The following is a 27780-nucleotide window of genomic DNA, read 5'->3' as shown; positions in this document are numbered from 1 at the left end:
ACTCGGAGAAGATTCCCCAGCACGCTGATGGGGACTGCAGGGCCCCTGTGGCCCTCTCTGAGGTTGTAATGATGGACCACACTTATGCCTCTATCGATCCAATCCCAGCTCCAGTTGCCAGCATCTTTGGCACCCCTGATTCTGAGCCTCTCGGATTAAAGCCAGAGGAAGTTGTCCTTTTTGAGTCGTGGGATGTGTTCAGCCCTGATGGAAGATCTTCAGTCTTTGAGCTCATGACTTTTGAAGATTTTGCCCGATACGGCTGTATCTGACCCTCAACCCCAGGAAGCACAGAAGCTCCCAGATCAACTACAACTCCGGGCTGGGCCTGTCCCAATAGAGGTACTTTGTCTTCTAGAAAAGACACGTTACCAAAATGCCAGAGACTTTCTCCTGCTAGGGCAACCAGGACTCCCAGCGAGTGGCTCCCAGCAGCTGCCCATAGAATGTTGTGGTACCTCTCAGGGAATCTCAGCCCTGAATACCCCCAATATTGAAAGGTCTGTGGTCTCTGCTTTGGCCTCGATGCCACAATGCTACTTGTTTGTGATGTCACCCCCAAGATATCTGCCCCACAGTAATTTGGGGCAACATTAGGTGTTGCTGAGAATCTGATGAGCCCTTTCGTCCTCATATTGCTTCTGGGCCTCTGAGTCACTGCTGCTGGCTTCCAGTGGGCATCGCCAGAGCCGTAACTGAGCCCCAGGAACTCCACACACTTCTGCAGCTTCACACACCCTACCTCCCAGGCCACTGCTCATGCTGAAACTAGACCTCATTGAGTCTGTCAGCCAATTCTGCTTCAGGGATATTTTTAACTTTATTGATGTTTCTTAAAGTTGTTAGCCATAATGTGTATTTGCAAAACAAAGGTTAAAATCCTTAAAATATATTTGAAACAAGACAACAGGTCCAAAACGGAGTGTCTTGTGTTAAGCCCCATGTCATGAAACAGAGACTTAGAGTTTAAGCTCTCTCAGAAATGGAGGTTTAAACCGGCTAATCGGGAATTGCCTGGCCAGTGCTACTTAGGTTATCTGCCTGCTACGCCCCTCTCATCCTTTAAGTAACCCTGTAATACCCAACCCAATTTTTTGCCTAGTATAACTTCCTTGTTCCTGTTGCCTTCTGCCTATGAAAGCCTTTCATTCTGGAGCTCCTTTCTACCTGCTAGATTGGATGTTGCCTGATTGGAATTGATTTCTGCTCAAATAAACTCTTTAAATTTGTACCATGTCTCAGTTTTTCTTAAAACAGTCTGAAATGGAGTGATTCAGAATAGTTAAAAGAACAAGCAAAACTATGACAAAACACAAACAGAAAGCAGGAGTCATGCGTCTTCATATCAGACAAACTGGATTCGAAGCCAAAAGGTACAGAGAAAGGCTTTTTATAATGCCAATGGCTAAGTCTCACTGTGAAAATACAGCCATCATGAATATCCATGCAACTTCCACAAAGTGTACATTACTTTTTAGATGAAAAGCAGATTTAAAAACATACGTAAAACAAGTTGAAAGAATCACATCAAAATGGGAGAATTTGTCACCTTATGTCATACTATGATTTATAATAAGTATACATTTGGTCTTTGGCCCTGTTTCTGGCATAGAGCTCCTAAAACCCTTGGAATCTCATAAGAAATAAGAACAATAAAGGTGTCTTTCGTTACGTTAGTGATGTGATTTTTGGAATGCCCCTAGGTCACCTAACTGTGCCTAACCAGAGAAACCAACCTTGTGATTAGAGGGTTGGGACTTTCAGTCCCACCAGCATAACCTCCAAGGAGGGGGTGAGAGGCTGGAGGTTGCATTAATTGCCAATGGCCAATGATTTAACCAAACAGGCCTAGGTAATGAAACCTCCCTAAAAGCCCAAAAGGACTGGGTTTGGAGAGTTTCCAAGTTGGTGAATACATTGGGGTGCTGGGAGAGCACCAGCAAGCTCTGCACCCCTTCCCTATACTTTGCCCTATGCATCTTTCCTATCCGGCTGTTCCTGAGTCATATTGTTTTATAAAAAACTGGTGATGTAGTAAGTAAAATGTTTTCTGCATTCTGTGAGCCCTTCTAGCAAATTAATCAAGCCAAAGGAAGGCGTCAAGGGAACCTCTGGTTTATAGCTAGTTGGTCAGAAGTACAGGCAAGTGTGTGAGGGGTGAGATGGGGGAGAAAGGCAGGGGGTGCCCCAGGCTTGACCCTTTAACCTGTAAGACCTGATGCTATCTCCAGGTAGATAGTTTTGTTACAGGATTTTTGTCCCCTTAGCGCCCGGGTTCTTGGTCGTGCTGCTTGGAAGAATGAAGAGATAGACCAGACGAAGAATGGTGGGCAGCAAAGCAAAGCTTATTGAGCAAGAGTATAAAGCTCCTAGAGAGGGATGGGGGCCTGAGTGGGTTGCCCCTGGAGTTTCTAAGTTTAGGGGGTTTTATGAGCTCTTTTGCAGAACTTTCTTAAGCAATGAAGTTGTGCTGAGTCATGCCAATCAGGGCTTTGGTCACGTATCTATCTACCTATTAGGTTAATGTCCACGTGCTGATGGTCCTTTTTTGCTGACATCTGGGAGCTTGTGTCTTAACTGCCCCTTGCCTGTGATATTGACAAATGCTTTTGTGGTTAATTGTCTTAATTTAGGTCTTACAGAAATCATTTCTGCAAAGGCTACAAAGCAGAATGTCAGTGCGGTCCTGTTTAAGCTGCAAAATAGGATGTGAGTGCTGTTTTATTTTCGCTGTCCTGACTCCATATTTTCTTGTTGGGGACCCTGGCTCTGACTACCTAACTGCACAATTGATGCCTAGCAGTTTCAGAATTGAGTCGAGTTCTCAGACATCCTGCTGGTGTTTTGAGCATCGGCGGTGGTGCTGTGGGGAAACTGGGACACACATCGGAACTGGGTGGTCAGAACCCTTTTTACCTTACCTGGTGCAAGACAGAAAAAACGGACAAACGTAAGGATGCCAAAACTTAAACAGCATTAACAATAGGCAGAACTTATGTACCTGGTAATATTCACTTTTGTCAAGTGCCAATGGATCAATCACAAAAATTGACAATATATTAAGGTGAAAAAAAAGCATCGATACATTCCAAAAACAAAGTAAGAAAAAACCCTTAGTGATTATCATGCAATAACACTAGAAACTAGGGGTGCTTGGGCGGCTCAGTCCGTTGGGCATCTGACTTTTGGTTTTGGCTCAGGTGGTGATCGTGGGGTCCCGGGATCAAGCTGCATTGGTCTCTGTGCTGGGCACGGGGAGTCTGCTTGAGAGTTCTTTCCCTCTCCCTCTGCACCACCCCACCCTGCTCGCATGCTCTCTCTCTAAAATAAAAAACAAAAACAAAAAAACTAGAAATTAATTTTTTAAATCAGAAAATATAGAGGCCTTTTTTCCTAGAAAGCTAAAAATTCTCAGTTGAATGACTTGATTTGAGCCATATTTCCAGGAAACAAGGAAACAGAATAAATATTGGTTAATTATATGACTTCTGGAGTCAGACTGCCTGATTTTGAAACCTAGCTTCACTCTTACCACTTCGTGTGACCTTGGCAAATTACTTTATGGTGATGACTCAGTTTCCTCAGCTGTGAAACAGGGAGATTAACAGCACCTACCTCGTATGATTGGTGTGTTGGTTCTATGACTTAATACTTGTAGAGTGCTAAGATGGATCCCTGGGACCCGAGAATCATTGTCGGCAAGGTTTTAGATTTAAAAATGAATGAAATACACATAGAAATATGTGTAAATTTTCCTTAATACTGCATTAAGGAAAATTTACAGCCTTAAATATTTTATCAATAAAATTAAAAGAATAAAAATAACTGGACTAAGAATCTGTCTCATAAAGTTAGAGAAAAAACAAAGGAAGTAGCAAGAAGGAATTTATAATATTAATTATTGAGTTAGAAAAAATACAAACTAACAAATAAATCAACAAAAAGATCAGGTAATATGGATAATTTTCTAGGAAAAATTGATTGAAACTGATTTCAAAAAAGAAAGAAAATCTAAAACATAAATTTCAATGTAGGAAATATAGAAACATATTTGAAAAATCTGCCTCTTCAAAATCACTAGTGCCAGATGATTTTTCACAGCATAATGGTGAGACCTTTACAAGGCAGGTATTTCCAAATCTCTTCTGGCATTCAAAAAGAAGAAAACAATTCAAGTTTTTTTTTTTTAAAGATTTTATTTATTTATTTGAGAGAGAGAGTGCAATCTCGGGAGCATGCACGAGCTGGCGGGGGGCAGGGGGAGGCAGAAGCAGAGGGACAAGCAGGCTCCCCACTGAGCAGGGTGCCCGATGTGGGGCTCCATCCCAGGGCCCTTAGATCATGACCTGAACCGAAGGCAGATGCTTAACCAACTAAGCCACCCAGATGCCCCCCAAAAATTCAAAGTTTTAAAGCAAGAACAACATTGATAGGAAAACCTAATAAGTTGCATAATGAGAGCAAATACTAGGCAAATGTTCATTATGAACATCCATGCAAAAGTCTTAAATTAAAATTAGCTAAGACGATGTAACTACATTATAAAAATGACATAATGACCAAATAGGGTTTATTGCAGGAGGGCAAGGATGGTTTAAAATAAGAAAATCTGGTAATATAACTTACCTTATTAATAGTTCTAAGAAAAAAAGTTATATGACCATTTCCATGGATGCTGCTACCCATTGGACAAAATTCAACACTCCACCTTGTTTTAAACACACTCCCACGTAAGAATCAATGAAGAAACTCTTCCTTTAAATGAAAGCATTTTCTCTATCTAGTTAGCTATTTTAGCCCCAAAGCCAGCATTTTGCTGAAGATAGAAATATTTGAGACATTTCTACCAGCAATTAAAATAGAATTAGAGATACAAACCAAAGCAAAATATTGGAACTTTAAGTGATAGAAGGGAAGTGACAAAATTAGTCTTTTTTTTTTTTCGTAGGTATGATTAAATACCGGGAAAACCCAAGGGGGAGGCTAGTTATATCTTTCTTTTTTTTCTCTTACTCTACCCTAGCAGGGCTCTGTGCTGTCCAGATACTTCTTGGGAGAAAAATTCAATCAAACCTTTGTTGTTCATCTAAAATGAGTAGCAAAAAGGAGAGAACCAAGAGAACGAGACATTTGGAGATTTTCAATTAGGTAAAAAAAAAAAATATTGGGTATATTTTATGTAAACTGAAAGGGTAGTCAGTATTGGTTAAGGATTCTTTTTTTTTTTTTTTTTTTTAAAGATTTTATTTATTTATTCGACAGAGAGAGACAGCCAGCGAGAGAGGGAACACAAGCAGGGGGAGTGGGAGAGGAAGAAGCAGGCTCATAGCGGAAGAGCCTGATGTGGGACTCGATCCCAGATCACCGGGATCACGCCCTGAGCCGAAGGCAGACGATTAACCGCTGTGCCACCCAGGCGCCCCTGGTTAAGGATTCTTGAAGTCAGGTCTCAGGGTGACTAAGTTGGGGTGAGGATAAAGATCATTTAAGAAAGGGAAGAGGTAAGCTTGTAACCTTTCATGTTTTTCTTGTTTATGTCTGGTGGTCACCCGCACACAGTCATTACAGTTAGTTGACCCTGAACAACGTGAGTTTAAACTTTGAGAGTCTACTTATCTGTGGATTTGTTCCGATAAATACAGTGCAGTACTGGAAATGTATTTTCTCTTCATTTTGATTCTCTCTCTCTCTCTTTTTCTTATTAGAGAGAGAGTGTGAGCAGGGGATGCGGGGAAGGGGAAGAGAGAGAATCTTAAGCAGACTCCTTGCCCAGTGCTGAGCCCAACATGGGGCTCGATCTCTTGACCCTGAGATCAAGACCTGAGCTGAAAATAAGATTCAGATGCTTAACCAACTGAGCCACCCAGGCGCCCCACTTCCTTTTGATTCTCTTAATAACATTTTCTTCAGTTTACTTTACTGTAAAAATTCAGTATATAATACAAATAACACAAAATATGTGTTAATTGACTATGTAATCAGTAAGGCTTCTGGTCAACAGTAGTTAAGTTTTGGAGGAGTCAAAGTTATATTAGATTTTCAACTGTGTGGGGTATTGTCATCACTAACCTCCACATTGTTCAAAGGTGTACTGTATTTTAAACTTTCTACCTTTTCCAGAACTTCCATTTTATCGCTCCTCTCAATTTGAGGCAGATGACCTTGATCCCTACTTACTAACGAAGGTTCCTAAATTATACTGGACCGCTCTCCTCTGAACTTCCGCAACACTCTATAATAGGTTGTGGCCCACAGACAATATGCCAGGAACCATACCAAGCATCAAGATCAGCAGATCATTTAATACAGAAAATCACCCTATATAGTAGAGGGTGTTATTTACCTCATTATATGGATGAAGAAATAAAATTATAGAAAAGTTGGATAAAATGCTTAAGGTCACCATTTAGTAAATACTACGGTCATTATTCAAATCCAACTTGTCAATTAGTGCTAATTCTGCACTTGTCTTATCTTCCCCATGGAAAGAAACATCTTTTGATTCATTTATGTGTTTTCCATTGAATTTACCTTGATACCGTAAGCACTATAGTCACTCAATTCCTATTTATTTGAGTCAATGATATAGTGAAATCATCTAGCTAGAGTTTTTCATCTCTCTCCTGACCAAAACTTTCTATGGATCCTTACCGTTCTACCTTTTCGTGGCTTTTAATTTTAACTCTATCTTGAATTACAGTGAGGAGCCATGGGATTGGGTTAGGATACAGCTGACTGAATTAGAGTGTTACGGCCGGGTTTGTGGCCGGCTCAGTCAGTACAGCCCGTGACTCTTCATCTCAGGGTCCTAAGCTCAAGCCCCTCCTTGGGCATAGAGCTTACTTAAAAAATAAAAATAAAATAAATAAAATGTTACATGCTTATCACCCCATTCCTTTTCATTTTGAAAATGGCTCCAATGAGAAAACACTTTATGGGTCTGGGAGTGTCTTATTTGAAATCGGGATTTCAGATCAGTGGAAGATAGGCTATGTACTATTCTGTGTTTTTTTTCCTTGTTAAATGTGTGAAATTGATAGAAAGGGAGAACTTTCTCTGTTAAAAGTTTAAAGCTTTTGCTTTTCAGTTGTGGAACCATTTTCTAATTTTTGCATTGGAAATTGTGATAGATGGAGTTTCTATTTCTCATGGATTAAAAATGAATACACACACACACACACACACACACACACACTAAGTAATTGTGTCATGGGTGGTAACTAGTTTTGCTATGCTGTCATGTTCAAGTTTTAAAGACAGGTGCTCCTGGGTGGCTCAGTTAAGTGTCTTGGTTTTGGCTCAGGTTGTGACCTCAGGGTCATGAGATCAAGCCCCAGCTCTGGCTTTATGCTGGGCGTGGAACCAGCTTAAGATTCTCTTTCTCTCTCCCTCTCCCTCTGCCCCCCACCCCCTGCTTGCACGTGCTCTCTCGCTCTCTCTCTCAAATAAAATAAATAAATAAAACCTTTTTAAAAAGAAGTTTTAAAGACAGATTTTATCAGGCAGTCTTTATTTTTCGGGGAAATTGAAGGAGTAAACTAGAGTTTGATATGAATGATTTTGAACGATATTGAGGGATTGGATGAGAATAGTGCTGAGTGAAATCAATTTTTGACAGAACACATAGAGCCATCAATTCATGCTACTTCATTTTGAGGTTTCATTCAAAGAGGAAAGCATATTTCCGGATATTGGAAAATGCTCGTGTGAAATCAGGATTGCATATTATTGGACAATTGTTTATTCCTCCACCCTTGTTCTTTAAAACAAACAAACAAACAAACATGGAAAAGAGATTAGGGCAAGAACTATTTACATTTGAAATGGTGTCTAAAATTTTTAAAAATTTTTAAATCTTGGGGCGCCTGGATGGCACAGTCGTTAAGCGTCTGCCTTCGGCTCAGGGCGTGATCCCAGCGTTATGGGATTGAGCCCCACATCGGGCTCCTCCGCTATGAGCCTGCTTCTTCCTCTCCCACTCCCCCTGCTTGTGTTCCCTCTCTCGCTGGCTGTCTCTCTGTCAAATAAATAAATAAATAAATAAAATCTTAAAATTTTTTTTTTAAATCTTTACTTTTTAGTTTGGTGATTAAGAACATTTTAAAAATTTTCATCAAATCTTCACACTATTAAGCATGTAGGTTTTTGTACCTTTTCATCTTCAGGTTGAAAGAAATATTTTTATCCCAAATAGTTTTTTTTGTTTCTGTTTTTTTTTTTTTCAGTGAGATGATAACAAACTGGGGTTTACTACCAGTGAAAAAGAACATTTAAAGTCTAATGGGTCGGAGGGCAATGGAATTATACTGCAGCTGATTGAATAAAATTATTCTTTCCACTATGTCTATCTTCAGTAATATTTTTTGATTAAAATGCCAGCCAAAAAATATCCCATTTCCTTTGTGCAAGAAACTGCTGAAAATAGGATTTAGTTTCTGAACGAATTGGCAAACTGGGAGGTATCCTTATCATTTTAGTTGCTTAAAGAGTTCACGTTAGAATTGGCGGTGGTTCGTGACATATACGAGAGGCTTTATCATTGTAGTGATTTATACTTACGTTTTCGCGATGGTGGTTTCATGTGGACCTCCAGCAACTTCAGCCATATCCAGAACAGATTTGGGATGTAAGACTTTGATGCTTATTCATTTGAAACCATAGCATCTCAGGAACATGGCATCTAGAATCTAAGCTTTACAATAATGACATTTCCTCCAGTCGTGAAAAATATTTAAATATTTCAGAAATACGTTGCTTACAGGGAACACGGAATCCAAACTCAGGCACAGAACAGGCCTGGCTGAGAAATGGGAAACCAGAACGTCTGATACCGCTGCAATAGCCACTCCTGTCCAGCAGGGGGCAAGGGGGAGCGGAGTCTGTTCACTAAATGCAAGGAAAGAAAAGGCCGAGCTGTGGGAAAAAAGCCCAAGTATCAGATCCAGGCATAGGTGGATTACGAGGATTTGGAGCAAAAATATTTAAAGAAACGCTTATACAAACCACCAAATTATGGCATTAAAAATCGATGGCTCTTTATATGATCAAAACTCTGAAAGCTGGGAACCATTCAGGACCATTGGAGCAGGAGTGTGGGCAGCCTGGGAGCTGAGTGCCTGGAGGGAGTTCTGCCTGGAATCTCCACCCAGCTGCCCAGCTGGCAGACAGGGGCGTTGTCCTCGTCCTAGTCCCCAGGAACAGGAGGCTCAGGAGTCGGCTGCCCCGGCCCGGGGCCAAGATGCGCCTGGGTGGGCACAGTGTGCCCAGCTCGGGACCTGGAGGCTAGTCCCGCCCCAGGACAATGCTGGGGACCTGAGGCCTGCAACCTGTCATCGTGCTAAGGCTTCCGCAGCTCAGAGTCCTTGAACGGCCCCTGGACCTTGCTTCCTCCCGTCCCTTCCAGTCCTTCCTGGTTGCCTCATTTGTGCCACCACTTGACGCTGTTAACAATCATTCCAGCACTGGGCCAAAGTGGAGTTTGCAAAACGCTATTATGTTTCTGACAGACTTCTCCAAAAATGCTCCTGAATGCTGCTGAGTTCTGGATCTCTGGCGATGAGTAGCCTAAGTTCCTGATTTCCTTTGTACCTCTGAGCTTGTTGTGGTCAAAAAGATTAGGCTTGGCATCCACCAGGTTCAAATCCTAGCTCTGACACTCCCTAAAAGTAATGGGACTTGAGCAGGTTAATTCACCCTCTCAGAGCTTCAGACTCCTGTCTGTAAAATGGGACACTATGCCCACTTCACAGATTGCTGTGAGGATCTTATTAGCTAGTGCTTTAAACCATCTTTTAACAGTGATGACCGTATACTACCATATACTCAACTGACAGTAATTAACATTTTATCTTGATTGTAGGGACCACCTGGGAATATGGGTTCTGCATCACCTTTGGAAAAGTCTGGGTCAGAATAAGAAAGATTTTAGGTGAGCACTCTTAGAATAAAAATAGAAGAGAAAGTTCAAAGGACATCTAAAATTACCATCTGGGCAGAGAGCTGAAAGACGAATGACATTAAGACAAGACCTTTGTAAAGCACTGGATGTGTGTGTGCACACGCGCGTGTGTGTGTGTGCGTGTGTGTGTGTGCTGCTTCCCTCTGCTCTCCTGCAGCTGTAAGGAGTGAAGCCTTTGTTTTCCTGGAGCAGCAACGAAATAGGGAGGTAGGGGATTTTCTCTTTCTCCAGCCAGGCTTGGAGACAGAAGAATGAGATGGTGTGGCCATGAAGAGGTGGGGAGATGGACCTTAGTCCCTGGGATGCACGGCAGACAAGAAGGAGTCTTGGGGAAGCCTGCCTGGGTCTAGAGGGGACTTGTTTCTCTAAATATGCAATCAGAACTGTGGAGTGAGGCTCTGCTGTCTGGAAATGTCCAATGTGTGGGGCTGTGTGGGCTCTGCGTGCCTCCTGTTTGGGCTTCTGTTGTAAGATGGGCCGCAGGACAGTGAGTGACACCACATCTTTGGGGCCCTGAGATTTGCCGCTGGCCAAGGAAGACCGTCCGTCCTGTGGGAGAGAAAACTCCATAGCAGTTACATAGGACATCGTGCCCCACATGAGACACAACTTTAAAAGACACAAGGCACTGCAGTGAGGACACCAAGAAGTGAGTTGGAGCTGGATCCTCAGACTGGCAGCTAGCAAATGAAAGGCACCGTAGTGAGGCCCTAGTCCTGGAGAGCATAATGCCTTCTACTCCGGCTGCTCCCACTGCTTGCCTCCCCGACCCCTCCGCATTTCTGCACCTGCTGGCCCCCTCAGCCCTCCCACCAGTAAACCCGGTGCATGAGGCTGGTTCAAGCTGGTGGCTGTGACAATTGAGCCAGGTTGCCTGGGCCAGGGCCACTCCACATGGCATCGCTGTGGCCTGACTCCAGACCTGCGCAGGCTAGCCTTCCTCACCATCACACAGACAGTGACTCCCCAGGGCGACTCCCGTTAATGTCGGGACTCTGCTTGTCCATTACAAATGGCCTGCTGTCCTTGGTATGGGAAATTCTGGGAAGGATGTCACCCTGGAGAGTAATCATGATTCTCTATCCATTCATCTTCCCTACCTCCTCCCCTGTACCTTCTGACTTTCCTTTTGATGTCAAGGAAAGAAACCATCATGCTGTGGAGGAGGCTTTATGCTTTCCCTCCGTCCACAAACTCGGGTCATCGCTGTACCCGCTCTGGCTGCAGATGTGCAAAGCTGATTCTGAAGCAAGGTGCATTTGATAAAGCAAACCTTTCCCTAGTCACTGTTTTTCCCTTGCTAGTAGTGACTGAGAGGGGAGAACTGGGCTTAGAGTCAGAGAATGTCATTTGGACCTGTGCTTTGCCACCTTCTGGTCGGTGAGCTGCAGCAAGCACTCACTGATGTTCTCTGCACCAAAATTACAGTGCGAGAGCTCTGTGCAAGACTGCGGCATGTCCTGGCCGCGGACACGCAGGAGCTGCTCGGTTTGTCTGGGAGTGTGGCACACACCCTCGTTGCGTCTAGGGCAAGCGCGAGGCCAAGGACGCGCGACGGATACTTTCTCAGCTGCTTGGTTCTACGGCTGCCCTCAGCACCCCCCTCACAGGCTTACCCATGACTTTTTTTTAATTAATGGACTTTATTTATTTATTTATTTATTTATTTATTTATTTATTTAGAGACTTCCATATACTCCTTCCCAGCCTCCTCCACCAGCATCCATACCAATGTGGTACAGTTGGTAGAGTTGATGAAGCTGGGGGCGCCTGAGTGGCTCGGTCGGTTAAGCCTCTGCCTTTGGCACGGGTCCTGATCTCCGGCTCTTGGGATCCAGCCCCGTTCAGGCTCCACGCTCAGCGGGGAGTCTGTTTCTCCCTGTCTCCCTCTGCCCCTCCTCCCTTTCGTGCTCTCTGTCTCTCTTTCCCTCACTCTTTCGAATAAATAAATAAAATCTTAAAAAAAAAAAAAAGAATTGATGAATCTGCACTGACCTATCCTTATCACCCAGAGTCTGTAGTTACATAGTTCCCTCAGGGTTCACTCTTGGAGGTGTTCATTGTGACCAATGTACAATGGCGTGTGTCTACCCTTAGAGTGCCGCTTAGAATCGTTTTAGTGCCTAAAAATCCTCTGTGCTCTGCCTGATCTTCTCTTCCTCCTCCCAAACCCCTGGCAACCACTGATCTTTGTACTGACCCCAGCGTTTTGCCTTTTCCAGAATGTCATCTAGTTGGAATCATACAATATGTACCCTTTCAGACTGGCTTCTTTCTTAGTCATTTACTTTAAGTTTCCTCCACGTCTTGTAGCTTTATAGCTCCTTTCTTTTTAGTGCCGAATAATATCCCATTGTATGAACGTACACCGTTTATTTATTCACTCGCCTGCTGAAGGGCGTCTTCTAAGTTTCGGCAGTTATGAATAAAACTACTCTAAAGACTCTTGTGCAAGTTTGTGTGTGTAGATGGAAGTTTCAGCTCATTGGGGTAAATACCAAGGAATGCAGTTGCTGGACCACATGGTAAAAGTATATTTAGCTTTGTAAGAAAATGCCCAACTCTCCTCCACCCATTATTTTTCCTGGTAGAAAACTTCTTTCTTTTTCTCATGATCTGCCACGTATTTGTACAAAAGGTCACATATGCTTGTTTGCGAATTCCACTCCTTGTCATGTTTGGCCCTGTTGTAATCTTACTAAGGCAAGGTCAAGATTTCAGCCCGGCTCAAGACCCAGAAGACCCAACGTTTTTTCAGACTCCTACACTGATGTGTTGAGTAATCTGTCAATAAATCGGCTCTTTCCTCTGACTCTCCACTTCCCTCCTTAGGCAAAGGCAGCTGTTAGCACATTGCACCTGTGCTCGAGGCGGCCACAACCAGCTCAGGCCAGTGTGAACATAACTTGTGCTAAAGAAATATTAGCTGGTATCATTATTACCTACAAGCCCAAACTTGTGAGACGGACAGGAGAAGCCGGACACATCCACTACTTGCAGAGGTTGGTGTTTGGGTCTCGGGACTCCTGTTATACTTATTAAAATGCTTCAGTTATGGCTTTGTCTATCTGGACACTGCATTGTTCAGAAGGAGTAACCACGACACCGTTTCTGTCTCCGTGTGTGAACGGAGTCCTTTCCAGATATTCAGAAAGGCCTGCAGCACGATATTTATTTCACTGGATTGTAGCTATGTATGGATTTGAAGTTGCTTTCTCCCCCAGTATTTGGGTTACCTCTCATCACTTGAAGTAGGAAACCACAAACCGTTGCAAGGAATTGGCCACAGAGATAAGCCTAAAGGAAACCGATCGGAGTTGAACAGAACCGGGGTGAGGAACAGCCTCTCACTCCGGCAGCCTGGCTGTCCCATGCTGCACACCAGCCTCTCACCCTGAAATTCCTTACATGCTCTCGTCCCGCACTGCCCCTCACTGCGGGGTGCTAGCGACACCCTTCTCACTATACCCTCAGTAAGTGGCGGGTACTACAAAGATAAGCGATTTCAGGGAGGACTGGGGAGGAGCGGAGCTGAGCCCTGGGGGGGAAGGGTATGCTTTGGAGGGGCCACTCTAGCAAACCCAACATTTGTGTTGTCGGGTTTCTGCATTTCCTTTCCTCACCCCTGGTTTGCTGGCCTCCAGGATCCTGTGCCCTAATGTTCAGGGCCCCTGCCCAGACCAGCTCTACATCCAGGCCTGTAGTCCTCAGGGAGCATCTTTTCTCGGTCCCATCTCTCACAGCCTCTTCTCAAAAGATTCGCATCCTGTGTGATGGCCCTTTCAGGGCCCAGGCAGTCAGTCAGTCAGCATGTTACTGGGCAATTACTGTGTAGCAGGCACTGTTCTCGGAATTGGGGACACAACAGTGAAAAAGGCAAATTTTCAACTCTCCTGGAGCTTAGATTCTCATTTTAAAAAGTGACATACAGGGATGCTTGGGTGGCTCAGTCAGTTAAGCATCTGCCTTAGGCTCAGGTGATGATCCCGGGGACCTGGATTCAGTCCTACATTGGGCTTCCCGTTTGGTGGGGAGTCTGCTTCTCCCTCTGCCTGCCGCTCCCTCTGCTTGTGTTTACTCTCTCTCTCTGACAACTAAATAAATAAAATTTTTTTAAAAAAAGTGACATACAGTAACATGTCAAGTAGTCTTAAGGGCTATAAGGGAAGTAAAAGCAGAGTAAGGGGTTAGAAGGTGACAGGGCTACTATAGTTGATAGGGTAGCCTTTTTAGGGCTATGGGAAGAGACCTTGAGACGGTCTCTTGGGGCTGTGGTCTTCACGTGTGCCATGAGGATGCGGGAGTGGGGGCACCGTTATAGGCTGAGGGACAATACATGTAAGTGCCCTGAGGTGGGAGCACCATCACTGTGCTCACAGATCAGCAAAGGAGAGTGGAGAGCGGCAGCGGGGGAGCGGGAGTCTCGGCAGGGATCCGGACTGGGGGATAGGCACAGAATACCCTAACTCACTTCATGCCCGCCACTCTAGAAGATACCCAGTGATGATGGTGGTTGGTGTTCTAGGGAAGCTGGCGATAGAAGAATTTGGGGACCAGAGAACCTTTGAAATCATTCGTAATTCACAGCCAGCTCTGGAACTGGTCTGTCTTCCCTACCAAACACAAATCCTGAGAGCAGGAGCTCTACAGGTTTCGGTTCCCTGCTGTATCCATTCACGCGACGTGTGTCGGACTCATGGGAGGAACTTAAGCCTTGTTCTGTCGTCAGCTGGGCTCCAGCAGACACAGCGGGTCCCTGGCAGTCCCTAAGTTAACAGCCATTTCCGCTACTTAGGAGCAACTCAGAGGAATGGCGTGCAGTCAATATTCTGGAGCTTTGCTGAGGCCCACATTTGAATAATGCAGAGAGCTATGAAGCTAGTGTGAAGGAAGGAGACACCTCGCTCCTCGGGCACCTGCAGCAGGAATNNNNAGCAAAACAGCTAGACGGTGGACGATCAGGTGTGAGAGTTGAACAACTGGTAGATTTAGAGTGAGGCTACGCACAGGAAAATCCCAGATCCAGATGAGGTTAATATTCAGGAAAGCACCAACATTAGGAATTGGCGAAGATGTCAGGATCCATTCCCTGTGAATGTCAAAGGTCTACTGAGTACGTTTCTTCTTCCTGAGAAGCTCCTTAGGAGCCAGTTGGCCTAACTGTCCTTCTCTTGTGGTGATATCACCTCCACTGTACTTACCTATGACCCCCTAGGGCCCTAAGAACTTTATTTCACCTCTGGTTTATCCTGTGGATTACACCAGATTAGTACAGTTAGTTATTATCTCTCTTGGTTTTCTCTGTGTGGTGACAACTCAATGAGTATTGTTGGTTGAATGAAATTTAAATGACTCTAAACAATCGATAGAATTGAGAAAAGGGTTAGCATCATAAGAAACAGCTAAAATCAATGAACAGTCTCTATGACAGCATCATTGCTTTCGTATTAATTATGTTTCAAAATAAGATATCCAGTTCTAAGCTAGGGTGTTGAAATAACTTGCAGAGCCAGAGAATTAGCTCCATGTCTCATATTCCAAATACAATTCATTCATTCATGCGCTCAACAAACATTGTTAAGCACCATCACTGACTGGCACTGTACTAGGTACTCAGGAAACAACATAATACAGAACTTACGATCTGCCCGGAGACACAGACAAGCAATAGGCAGTTTCTCCATGCCACAGCTGCTTCTCAGCAACCATAACAATATCCAGGCTCTCCCCAAGATGCTGGTGTTAGAGCTCCTTCAGAGATGGAACTTTTTTGGGGAGTGCACAGCCTCAAGTTCAGGGCCAAAGCCCCGTGGGGCTCTCAGAGCTGTTTCTGTCTGTCCCTGGGCACATGGCAGCCCTCTTGCTTGCTTTTTCTCAATGGTGCCTGACAAATGGACACATGCCACCGTTTGGGGAAAACAAGGACTGCTCAAGACATTTCTATTCCTTCTCGCCGGTTCTGCAGAGGGAAGGGGGCTGGCTTTGAGTTTTCCCCTCTGGCTGCTTCACTCTGGAAAGCGAATGTAACTTACTGTCAGGAAGGGCCTCCCTTCCTCTGTCCATCACATTGACGTTCCTTGGCTCCTTTAGGGAGCTGGGTCATTTAAGTTCCATTCCCTGTGTTCCATTCTGTCTCCCCACCCCCGGCTATGGACTGAACGTGTTCCCTCAAAATTCATATACTAAAACCCTAATCCCCAGTATGATGATATTTGCAGGTGGGACCTTGGGAAGTGATTAAGTCATGAGGGTAAAGCCCTCATGAATGGATTAATGCCCTTCTAAGAGGAGACCGGAGAGAGATGATTCCTGTCTCCACCATCTGAGGATACAGCAAGAAGGTGGCGGTCTGGAAACCAGGAAGTGGGCCCTCACCAGGAACACAGCCATGTTGGCACCCTGATCTCGGACATCTAGTCTCTAGAACTCTGAGAAATAAATGTTAAGACACCCAGTTTATAGTATTTTGTTATAGCAGCCCGAATAGACAAAGACACCCCCAAACTGCTTGTCTACAGTTCAGTTTATAGTATTTTGTTATAGCAGCCCGAATAGACAAAGACATCCCTAAACTGCTTATCTACAGTTCACGCCGACTATCTAGAAGAAAGGTAAAAGAAAGAGCTAAAGACACCAGGAAACACAGCTACTGCATTGGCAGTGTGCCAAGAACACCGACTTGCAGGTTATACACATCATTCATTTTTTCTTCCAAGAGGTCAGTCTGCAGAGTCAAGCCGACGGAGATTTGAAGCCCAGCTCTGCCACTCATTAGTGTGACCACGAGCAGGTGACTCACAAGTCTGAGGCCCCAGCTGCCTGGAGAGACGGTCTAGCAGGGTGGTTACCAGCACACAGCCCGCACTACGCTTACAAACCGTGACCTTGGTGAGCTGCCTGGTCTCTGCTTCAGCTTCCTCTTCCCGAACATGGAAACGATAATAGCAGTACCCACAAGAGGGATCGTGACGATCACATAAGTCACTGTGAGTAAAACACTCAGGAGTGACCAGCTCGAAGTTAAGAACAAGCTAGTCACAACTTCTTGTTGAATATGTGTTTTTAAAAACGTAACATCACCAGTGTTTGGCAAAAAAGCACACAGCAGGGGCTTCTGGGTGGCTCAGTTGGTTGAGTGACCGACTCTTGGTTTTGGCTCAGGTCGTGATCTCATGGGTTGTGGGACCGAGCCTGGCGACGATGAAGGGAATCCGCACTCAGTGGGGAGTCGGCTTGAGGATTCTCTCCCTCTGCCCCCTCTCCCTACTCGCTTGTGTGCTTTCTCTCTAAAATAAGTACATACATCTTTATTTTTTTGAAAGATTTTATTTGTTTATTCACAAGAGACAGGGAGTGTGAGGCAGAGGGAGAGGGAGAAGCAGGTCCTGAGGAGCAGGGAGCCCGATGCGGGACTTGATCCCAGGACCCTGGGATCACAACCTGAGCTGAAGGCTGATGCTTAACCGACTGAGCCCCCTAGGTGTCCTAAAATAAATAAATAAATCTTAAAAAAAAAGGCATGCAACAAAATCTTGGTATTACTGATGTTCTTATTTTGTATTGCTTTAATAACATTATTATTACTTTTAATTATTTTTTTGCTATTACTATCATTTCAGACTTGGAGGAGACAGGCCTTCAGTTTCTCTTGCTAAAATACTTGAAAATAGAATGACAAAGGAAAAGGGCCCTGGCTTCCTGTCACTCAAAGCATGCTCTGGATCCGCAGTATGGACATGGCCTTTGAGCTTGGCAGAAAGGCCGAAGCTCGGACTGCAGCCCAGACCTATGACTCCGAATCTGCATTTTAACAAGATCCCAGGTGAGTCACGGGCAAGTTTAAGGCTGAGAGGCACTGCTCCAGCGGACTGGTTCTCAGCCCATTGGAATCATATCTGAAACATCCTGATGTCTGGATGCCCTCCCCTTACTCCCCCAATTTCATTTTAATGTCAGGAGTACAAAATTTTGAAATCTCCCTGGGAAACGCCCTTGTACAGCCAAGATGAGGACCACCCAACTAGCCCTCGGTCCACGGGGAGTTAGGCTGCAGGGGTGGATGGGAGTTCGGTTTCTTCAGCAAGTGCCAGTGAGTTCTGGTTTGTTTTCTTTCTCTTCGGGCCCAGTGGAAGTAGGGAGGGATGCAGAGAGGACACATTCTTCTTTCCCTGCCCCCGCCATTCCTGTCTTCATTCCAGGGAACAGCACATGTGACAAGGCTCTGTGCAGGCTTCTTGGCCAACGTTTCTGTTTCTCTTTGTTGCGGGTCATGGTGTTCAGGCTGTGATGGCTCCCACCATCCCCTTCATTCAAGTCACTATGTGGATGGGGCTTGGCTTTTCAGCTGTGGGAGTTTGTATTTCTTTGGTGTGGTCCTTCTCTATCCATCCGTTCCTGCCCACTGCTCACGGTACCCAGAGGCTGCTTGGTTGGAGAAAACATGGCCAGAGATCTCCAGATCTTTTCCCATGAGACCCTTGACCCCTGGTGGAAAATTCATACTCTCATTGGGCTCGTGAGAGTTTTCTAAGTGAGTGGTACTGTGGAGATGATGGTGTATGGCCCGCAGTAAGACCAGGGACTCTCCCTGGGACCTGCCCTCTATCGTTCTGTGGGAATGAGGGTCAGGGGACTGCCATTTTTTGAATTTCCCAGAGTAGCTGGCAACTTGCAATTTTAGGGAAAAAATCTTCAGCTTTTTAAAATTTGGCAGCTAATTACAAAATCTAGAAGCCCTGAAGGCCAAATGAAACATTTCTGGAAGCCAGAGGTGGCCCATTGATCTCTGTTTTAACAGCAGGTGTCCCACAATCATGGCAGCTAACTTAGATGATGTCACCTTACCTTCAGAACTGGTAAAAGAGGTGAGATGCTTGGAGTCCTCTAAGTCATGTGACCCAAGGTGTGTCATTCAGATGACTCGTTAGCTCAGTACATCCTCTGCACACCTTCTGCATGCCTAGACCTAAGCATGGCTGCTTCTGACTCCCCGTCTCAGACCTCTGTCCTCCTAGGGTCCCAGCGCACCTCTCTGCCCGCCCTGGGGCCAGACGGTGCAGAAGTTGTGCAGAGTATGTGCATTTCCCTAGGACCGCAGAACAGAAGGGAGGAGGGGAAGATTTATCCTCTTGACTCTTCTCTCTTCCTCTGTTTCTCTCCCTGAATAACAGACAGCCCAGCAGTTGACAGAGGTCCTTGTTTTATGCTGCCACGTCTCTGCTAGTGACCGAATGTTTCTCCCTCAATATTCTCTTTATACAAGATGATGTGACTTGTGTTTGTTGCTAATATTAGAACTGCAACAGATGCCCTCATTGTTGGGCCCTGGGTCCATGTGGAGCAGATTAATAAAGCCAAGACAAGGCCTCAAATGCCCAGGGACTTTAATAGCAGAACTTGCTGCAAGAGCAAGGGGCTCACTCAGTGTTGGGCAAGATGGGGGGGACAGGCCTTCGAGAGATCCGGGACCCAAGTCCACAGTCTAAATGCCATCGGAAGTGTAGGCAGAACTCTTGGGGGATGCGGGCAGGGACACAAAGCATCAAGAAAGGCATCTTCATGTCGAGACAAGCAATAATACTGTTTGGTAAAAATGATGCCACTTAATCACCACTGGTGGCAAAAATTAGGACGTAGGGAAACGAGCCAACAAGCCAAGGGAGACAGTTCGATGGCTATGGCCAATGTCATGGTTCTTATTGCTCCTTTCCATTTTTCTCAATAAAGCCCTTTTAGACAAATCAAAGGAAGGTGATTACAAACCACGATCCTCTTGGGTTTTAGCATGAATGTGGAATAGTTTAATTGTCTTAGTGCATCTGATAATCAGTGGTGTCTTAGATGTGATGAAATTCACTCACCGAGTCTGTCGGCACCTTGATCTGGGACTTCCCATCCTCCAGAACTGTGAACAATCAATATCTGCTGTTTACCAGTCATGTAGTGCGTGGTATTTTGTTACAGCAACCCGAACAGACTACCGCAAATACTAGATAATATTAACATCAAAAACATTAATATTAATTTAGTAAGAATATTGAATTGTCTTGTTAGGCAAGACAATGAAGCCAAGCAGTTTATCCACATCTGGACAGTGTGGATTTGGGTCTTCTTGCTTCATCAGAGCCTTCAAGTCACGTTTGTATTATAAAGAAGAATGACCATGTGACTTGATGATCTATGAACAACTAGTGGAAAGGAAATCCTTCTGAGAGTTTTTTTTAAATTTATACTTACTAAATTTAGTGGTTTCTAAATTTAATATTATTTGTTTTGTTTATTTTTTTAGAGAGAGTGAGAGGGAGAGTATGTGGGCAGGGTGTGCAGGAGCGGTGGGGGTGGGGAGGGGCAGAACCTTAAGCACACTCCACACTGAGCACGGTGCCTATTGGGGGCTCAAACTCATGACCTTGAGATCATGACCCGAGCTGAAACCGAGAGTCGGACACAACCGACTGAGCCATCCAGGCACTCCTAATATTATTTGCTTTAAAAATGTGTTTTCTTGGGTCCGTTAAGCATCAAACTCTTGATTTCGGCTCAGGTCATGATTTCAGGGTCGTGAGTTTGAGCCCCCAATGGGCTTCATGCTCAGCATGGAGTCTGCTTAAGATTCTCTCCCTTTCTTCCTCTTCCTCTGCCCTTCCCCACCCCTCCATGATTGCTCTCTCTCTCTCTCTCTTAAAAAAGAAAAAGTGTTTTCTCATTTTTCCTTTTTCCTCTTGTAAGGTATTTTCTCTATTTAAAATTTAAACTATGAGAAAATAGAATAAAATGATTTTACTTATCCCATTATGCAGAGACAATTGGTGAATTCCCAGTCCCTTATTTTTTGCATATGTTCACTCAGTGTGATCATGCTGTGTATACAATTGTTTATTCTAGTTTTCTAACTTTTCTTTCTGTTATAAAAATGTTAATAGAACTTCAGTTTCTTTTTTTCCTGGAAAGTTTTTTTTTTAAATTTAAGTGTAGTTAATATACAGTGCTACATTAGTTTCAGATGTACAATGTAGTGATTCAACACTTCCATACAACACCCGGTGCTCATCACAATAAGTGTACTCTTAATCCCCTTCACCTGTTTCACCCATCCCCCCACCCTCCACCCCTCTGGTAACCACTAGTTTGTTCTCCATAGTTAAGAGTCTGTTTTTCAGTTTGTCTCTTTTTTTCCCCTTTATTTGTTTTGTTTCTTAAATTCCATATATGAGTGAAACCATATGGTATTTGCCTTTCTCTGACTGACTTATTTTGCTTAGCATTATACCCTCTAGCTCCATCCATGTTGTTGTAAATGGCAAGATTTCATTCTTTTTTGTGGCAGAATAATATTCCATTGTATAAATCTCCACATCTTTATCCATTCATCTATTGATGGACACTTGGGCTGCTTTCATTATTTGACTACTGTAAATAATGCTGCAATAAACATAGGGTACATATATCCCTTCAAATGAGTGTTTTTGTATTTTTTTGGGTAAATACCCAGTAGTGTGATTACTGGACCATAAGGTAGTTCAATGTTTAATTTTTTGAGGAACCTCCGCACTGCCTTTCACAGTGGCTGCACCAGCTTGCATTCCCACCAACAGTGCACCGGGGCTCCTTTTTCTCCACATCCCTGCCAACACTTGTTGTTTCTTGTGGTTTTTATTTTATTTAATTAATTAATTAATTTTTTAAGATTTTATTTATTTATTTGACAGAGAGAGAGACGGCCAGCGAGAGAGGGAACACAAGCAGGGGGAGTGGGAGAGGGAGAAGCAGGCTCCCAGCGGAGGAGCCCCACATGGGGCTCGATCCCAGGACTCTGGGATCACGCCCTAAGCCGAAGGCAGACGCTTAACGACTGAGCCACCCAGGCGCCCCTTGTGGTTTTGATTTTAGTCATTCAGATAGGTGTGAGGTGATATCTCATTTTGGTTTTGCTTTGCAATGATGAGTGATGTTGAGCATCTTTTCATGGGTCTGTGGCTATCTTTGGAGAAAGGTCTGTTCATGTCTTCTGCCCATCTTCTAAGTGGATTATTTGGTTTCTTTTGGTGATGAGTTGTATAAGTTCTTTATATCTTTTGGATACTAACCCTCTGTTGGATATGTCATTTGCAAATATCTTCTTCCATTCCTTAGGTGGCCTTTTAGTTTCGTTGGTGGTTTCCTTTGATGCGCAGAAGCTTTTCATTTTGATGTAGTCCCAATAATTTATTTTTGCTTTTGTTTCTCAGGGGACGTATCTAGAAAGATGCCGTTACATCCAGTGTCAGAGAAATTACTGCCTGTGCTCTCTTCTAGGGTTTTTATGGTTTCAGGTCTCACATTGAGGTCCTTAATCCATTTTGAGTTTATTTTGTGTACAGTATAAGAAAGTGGTCCTGGTTTATTCTTTTGCATGTTGCTGTCCAGTGTTCCCAACACCATTTTTTGAAGAGACTCTCTTTTCCCCATTTTATATTCTTGCCTCCTTTGTGGAAGATTAATCAACCATGTAACTGTGGCTTTATCTGAGCCTTCTACTCTGTTCCATTGATCTATGTGCCTATTTTTGCGTCAGTACCATACTATTTTGATTACTACAGCTTTGTCATATAATTTAACATCAGGAATTGTGTTACCTCCAGCTTTGTTTTTCTTTTTCAAGACTGCTTTGGCTATTCAGGGTCTTTTGTGGTTCCATACAAATTTTAAGATTGTTCTAGTTCTGTGAAAACTGCTGTTGGTATTTTGATAGAGATGCATTAAATCTTTAGATTGCTTTGGGTGGTATGGACATTTGAACAATATTGGTTCTTCCAGTCCATGAGCATGGAATATCTTTCCATTTGTGTCATCTTGAACTTCTTTCATCAGTGATTTATAGTTTTCAGAATATGGATCTTTTGCCTCCTTTCTTAAGTTTATTTCTAGATATTTTATTATTTTTAGTGCAATTGTAACACAGGATTGTTTTCTTAACTTCTCTTTCTTCTACTTCATTATTTGTGTATAGAAATGCAACAGATTTATGTACATTGATTTTGTATCCTGCAACCTTACCACACTCATTCATCAGTTATAGTAATTTTTTGGTGGAGTCTTTAGGGTTTCGTTTATATAGTATCAGGTCATCTGCGAATAGTGTGAATTTTACTTCTTCCTTAACAATTTGGATGTCTTTATTTCTTTTTTCTGATTGCTGTTGGAAAGTTCTTTTTTTTTTTAACTGTCTTAATACAAAGGAATTATACATTTGTTCTAGATAAGTAGAAATATACAAATTATTCCCAATGAAGAAAATACAAAATAATGAAAGTTTAACACAGAATGTTCTGCATTCTCACATTGACAGTTGAATACATTTTAAAAGAGAACATGTAATCATCAAGAAACCAAAGGCAAGAGAGGCTGTTTTGATTCCCTCTCTAAATACACAACACCCACTTATGTCTGCCTGCCTGTCATCTGGGCCTTTTGAGGCCCAGAAGTTGAGCTGAATTACAGCTGGTGGGAAGAGGCATTGGAGTCACTCATAGGATAAGTGTACAAGGTTCGCTAAGGCATTACCAGAAACGTGATGATATATATATTTATTGAAAAAAAATATATAAATATATATAAATATAAAATATATATATTTATTTTATAAATAAATAATAAAATATTATATAAAATTATATAAAAATAAATTATATAAAAAATTATATAAAATAAAATATAAATAATAAAATAAATATATATATTTATTGACTGAACATTCTCTTGGTGAGAGTGCTGTGTATGATTGGAAAGCAATACTTTGATGAGCCACTTGGGGAGGGGTGTAAAAATCTCCAGAGGGCCCTCCTGAGTAGCTGGATGGTCACTATCCTTCTAACGATGGTAGTGAACTCAACAGCTGTGGTGTGCTCCCTGGTGTTTGTAGGTTTGGAGCCACAGCTGGATTGCTGAGCCCCGCTGTCAGAGATCCTACTTCTCTGCTATGTGTCAGAGCCCCCAGTCTCTCCCATAAATAATTAGATAAAGAATATTGACCTCGAGGGGTGCCACATCATTAGCCCATTCAGGGTACTCATGTCTCAACAGCTCTCAGATATGTATTTTTCCGAGATCTTGCTGTGACACGGGGACGGATATCAGATGTCTCCCCCCGACCCCAAGCCAGGTGTTAAGAACGACTTCTCTCTTTCCTGGCAAATGGGTCAGTCATGTCATTATCTGCCATTGCCATTGCCAACATGGACAACTGTTTTAAAATGAGCTATATGGATTGTGTCTGATGAAGTTAGAGCAGCTATATTTATATTTTACATCTATAATCTATTAAATACTTATTAGTATTTTCTGTGTGCTATGCACTTTTCCTTTTTTTTTTGCTATGCACTTTTCTAAGATCTTTTTTGTATCCTGATTTTCATCACATCTAAGACAACACTGATTACAAGATGCACCATTATTTTACACAGCCCTGAGACAATCAAACTGCCACACGATCAACTGTACAATGCACCTCAACTTCAGAAATACTAAATGTGAAAAATGCATGACTTACAATCAATGAACCATGGTGTATTCATGCATTTAACATTTAACACTAGGAAGTAGGTGCTGTCATTGTCCTCATACAGATGAGAAGCTTGAGGCACGGATAGGTTCAACAAGTTGCCGAAGATCACAAAGCCAGAAGAGGATCCAGCGTTTGAACCCAGACAGTCTCACTCCAGAGTTCAAGCTCATAACCACGAAATTCTTCTCCCTACAGATATGGAAAACCAAAAAAAGTTTGGGAAAAATCTATTTTTGTTTTCGTCTATACATTTTTTTAATTGAGGTATATCAGACAAATTAAATATTTCTCTATTTGAGAGGTTCAAAGTTATTTCTGCCTGAATCAATCCTTTAATGTCTGGACAAATATCCAGAAGGCAGTTGAACAACCCGGAAGTTTCTAGCAGTTCCATGGGCCAGGTGCAGGCTAATGGGGAGCCAGTGTGTATGTGCACACATGGATTCTGCTTCTTCTATTTTTTTTTTAAGATTTTATTTATTTACTTGAGAGGGAGAGAGAGAGCACAAGTGGGGTGGGGGGAGGAGCACAGGGAGAGGGATAAGTAGTCTTCCAGAGGAGGTGCTCAAACCTAGGAACCCGGGATCATGACCTTAACCAAAGGCAGATGCTTAACTGACTGAGCCACCCAGGTTCCCCATGGATGCTGCTTCTATGAGAACGAAGTTGTCTAATTATTACTTTTAGACATCATCCAAAGTTTAGCTTTGCTAGAAAGAAGACAGCTCTGCCTCCAGTCTAGGTGAGCATGACTCAGCCTCCTGCTGGTGTGGGTGTCAACAGCCCTCTTGACTCAGAGGCTTCCGCCGCTCACTGGAGTGCTGAGCCAGGCCTGCTTTCTTGGCTTTAGTCAACATTGGGAAAACAAATCCGGCATTTTAACCCAAAGAGGAGCTCCTTCTCAGCCTCCTCACCGCTCCTAGTGATCCAAATGAGGTTAAGTTCCTCCTTATTTGTCAATTTTGTACAAGTGCTAGATGATCCACAGAGAGAAGAGCCAAAGACATTGGCCAGAAATTAATTATTATGGTAGCTTGTGAGCCATTGTTTCAACATGTCTCATCATGAAGCGTGATTTTCCACTGTTCATTTTGTTTTTCTAGAACCTCTCCCCAGATAAGCCTTCTTGCCCCTCATAGCACATCACACTTCCCCCACTGTCTTGTAATTGTCCATCTGTCTTTCCTGCCTATTTCAGTTCTGTTGTGCAAAGGCCAGTGCCTGTCAGTCTTGCAATGAAATGAAGTCCACATTCCAGGAAGTTCCCACAGGGGCCTTCTCTGGTCTGAGGTGCCCAGGATATCCTGATTACCTGTGCAGCTCTTTGAGGTGCTAGCATGAGCACCATGAGAGCAAGGGCCAGGTATGACTTTGATCCCCCTGAATACTCGACATCTAGCACAATGGCTGGCTCATGGTAGGAGTTTTAAGAACATCTGAAAATGAATGAAGGAACTAGAGCAATGAGAATCCAAATAAAGTTTCGTGGAGGAAGGCTTTTTTTTCTTTCACTCATTCATTTACTCACTGTATTGAATCATTACCCTATAACAGGCACTATGTGAATTTCTAAAGGGGTAGATAACAGATAGTGGGGATATACTGGGCTTGGCAGGCACGATCAGATGGGGCCCTTAACCTCATGTAGGGGTTGAGGGGGTGGGGGTGAGAGGGAAGGGCAAACTTGTCAGGAAGGTGGGTGATTTTTGAAACTAATGTTTGAGAATGTCTGAGTGGTGAGAATTCTGGGCCAGCAGAAGTAGTTTAAGAGAGCATTGTCATTTGAGGAATTTGGAGAATCCAATACCGCTTAGTGTTTAGGGGCTCTTCTTGGGAGCCTAGAGCTGAGGAATCAGGAGGGCCAGATCTCAGTGGTCATGGGGTCAAGTAGGGAGTCCAGCGGCATCCTCAGGCAAGTCTTCACTTAAACAGCTGTTCAGAGTTGAGTGACATCATCGGATTTATTTTAGGAAGTCACTCCAGCTGGAGAATGGATTGGAGGGGATGAAGGGATAAAAATTGGGTGTGAGACTCCGCTGGCTTGGCCCAAGGTGGTGATGGGGGGGGGGGGGCAGGGGATGAATTGTCATCAGAGCATGGAGGTAGGGCAGCAGTGTGAAGTGTCTAGTTTGCCTCCTGTTTTCAAACTGGGGGGGGGGGACCAACCAATGGCAGAAGTGTAAGTAGAATGTCATTTATTCTACACCAGCCATCACTTTTCCTCTTCAGGCCTTTGCTGAAGGATATCTACTGATGTTCCCCTGAGGGGGTATGAGTGCAGAAGTCCAAGACAATCTGGTTTGAAGTCCCCAGCCCTGTGAGAAGACAGTAGAAAAGAGAGAGCAGAGGCGATCAAGTGGGGAAAGAGCAGTGGTGGGTGATGCACTGTGCACGACACATAAAGATGCAGATAGCTAACAACGGCCATGGCCTGGAATGAGCAGTCAGCAAAAGCTTTCGTCAGATCCAGGCACTACCACCCTGCAGTTCGTTCCAGAATCTTGGGGTGAGGACATGTGTAATTTACCAAAGTCAGCTCAATCTTATAATAAAGTTTTACCTTTGGAAGGAAAGGGAACAGACTGGAAGGGATCAATTCCTCAAAGTTCCATATTCCGTTTTTAATTATTTCTTTAATAGCATGCTTCTTTGATTAATGACAAGCTTTCCCACTAGGCTGTAGACTTCAAGCCGCAGGGGCCCTGTTCTGGCTTTACCCCTGTGCCCAGCCTAGGCTGGCGGGAAGGCGCTCAGTGCGATGAATGAAACAATGAATCAAATAAACACATTAACCGAGGATGCCCACTGGTGTCCTTTCTTGGTTTTGGTTTTGTTTTTCAGCCTTGCACCAAGTAAACCACAGCAGGGCTCTCTTGTCTGCCTAGGTTAGGAACTTCCTATAACAGGATTTCTCAGTTGGAGGCTCGGGCTTCTGATCCGCTAAAATGACATCAACGCTTTATACCTGTGCGCCCGGTGGAGCCTTTCACTTTTCAGTGGATTTCAGAGGGGGGTGGGTCTCTGCCCACTCGCCCCAAAGAGCCACAGTTCCGCGCGCATCTCCCGCCGCCCCTCAGCATCCCTGAGGGCTCCCGGGGCGCGCTGGCTCCAGAGGCTTCCGGGCGCCCCGCCCAGGGGACCGTCCCTTCCCAGCCCCTCGAATCCGGCCCACCCTCCCCCTCCTGGGGCGCGTCCCCGCGGCCTGCAGGGGCGAGGCGGCGCAGCGGCAGGCCGGGCGGGGTGCGGGGAGCCGGGGACGCCGCCGCGCCCCCGAGCCCCG

This window comes from Ursus maritimus, unplaced genomic scaffold (genome assembly GCF_017311325.1).
Source record: "Ursus maritimus isolate PB19 unplaced genomic scaffold, ASM1731132v1 scaffold_16, whole genome shotgun sequence".
Classification (NCBI taxonomy): Eukaryota; Metazoa; Chordata; class Mammalia; order Carnivora; family Ursidae; genus Ursus; species Ursus maritimus.
The sequence above is the reverse complement of the archived record's forward strand: the minus strand, read 5'-3'. Positions refer to the sequence as shown.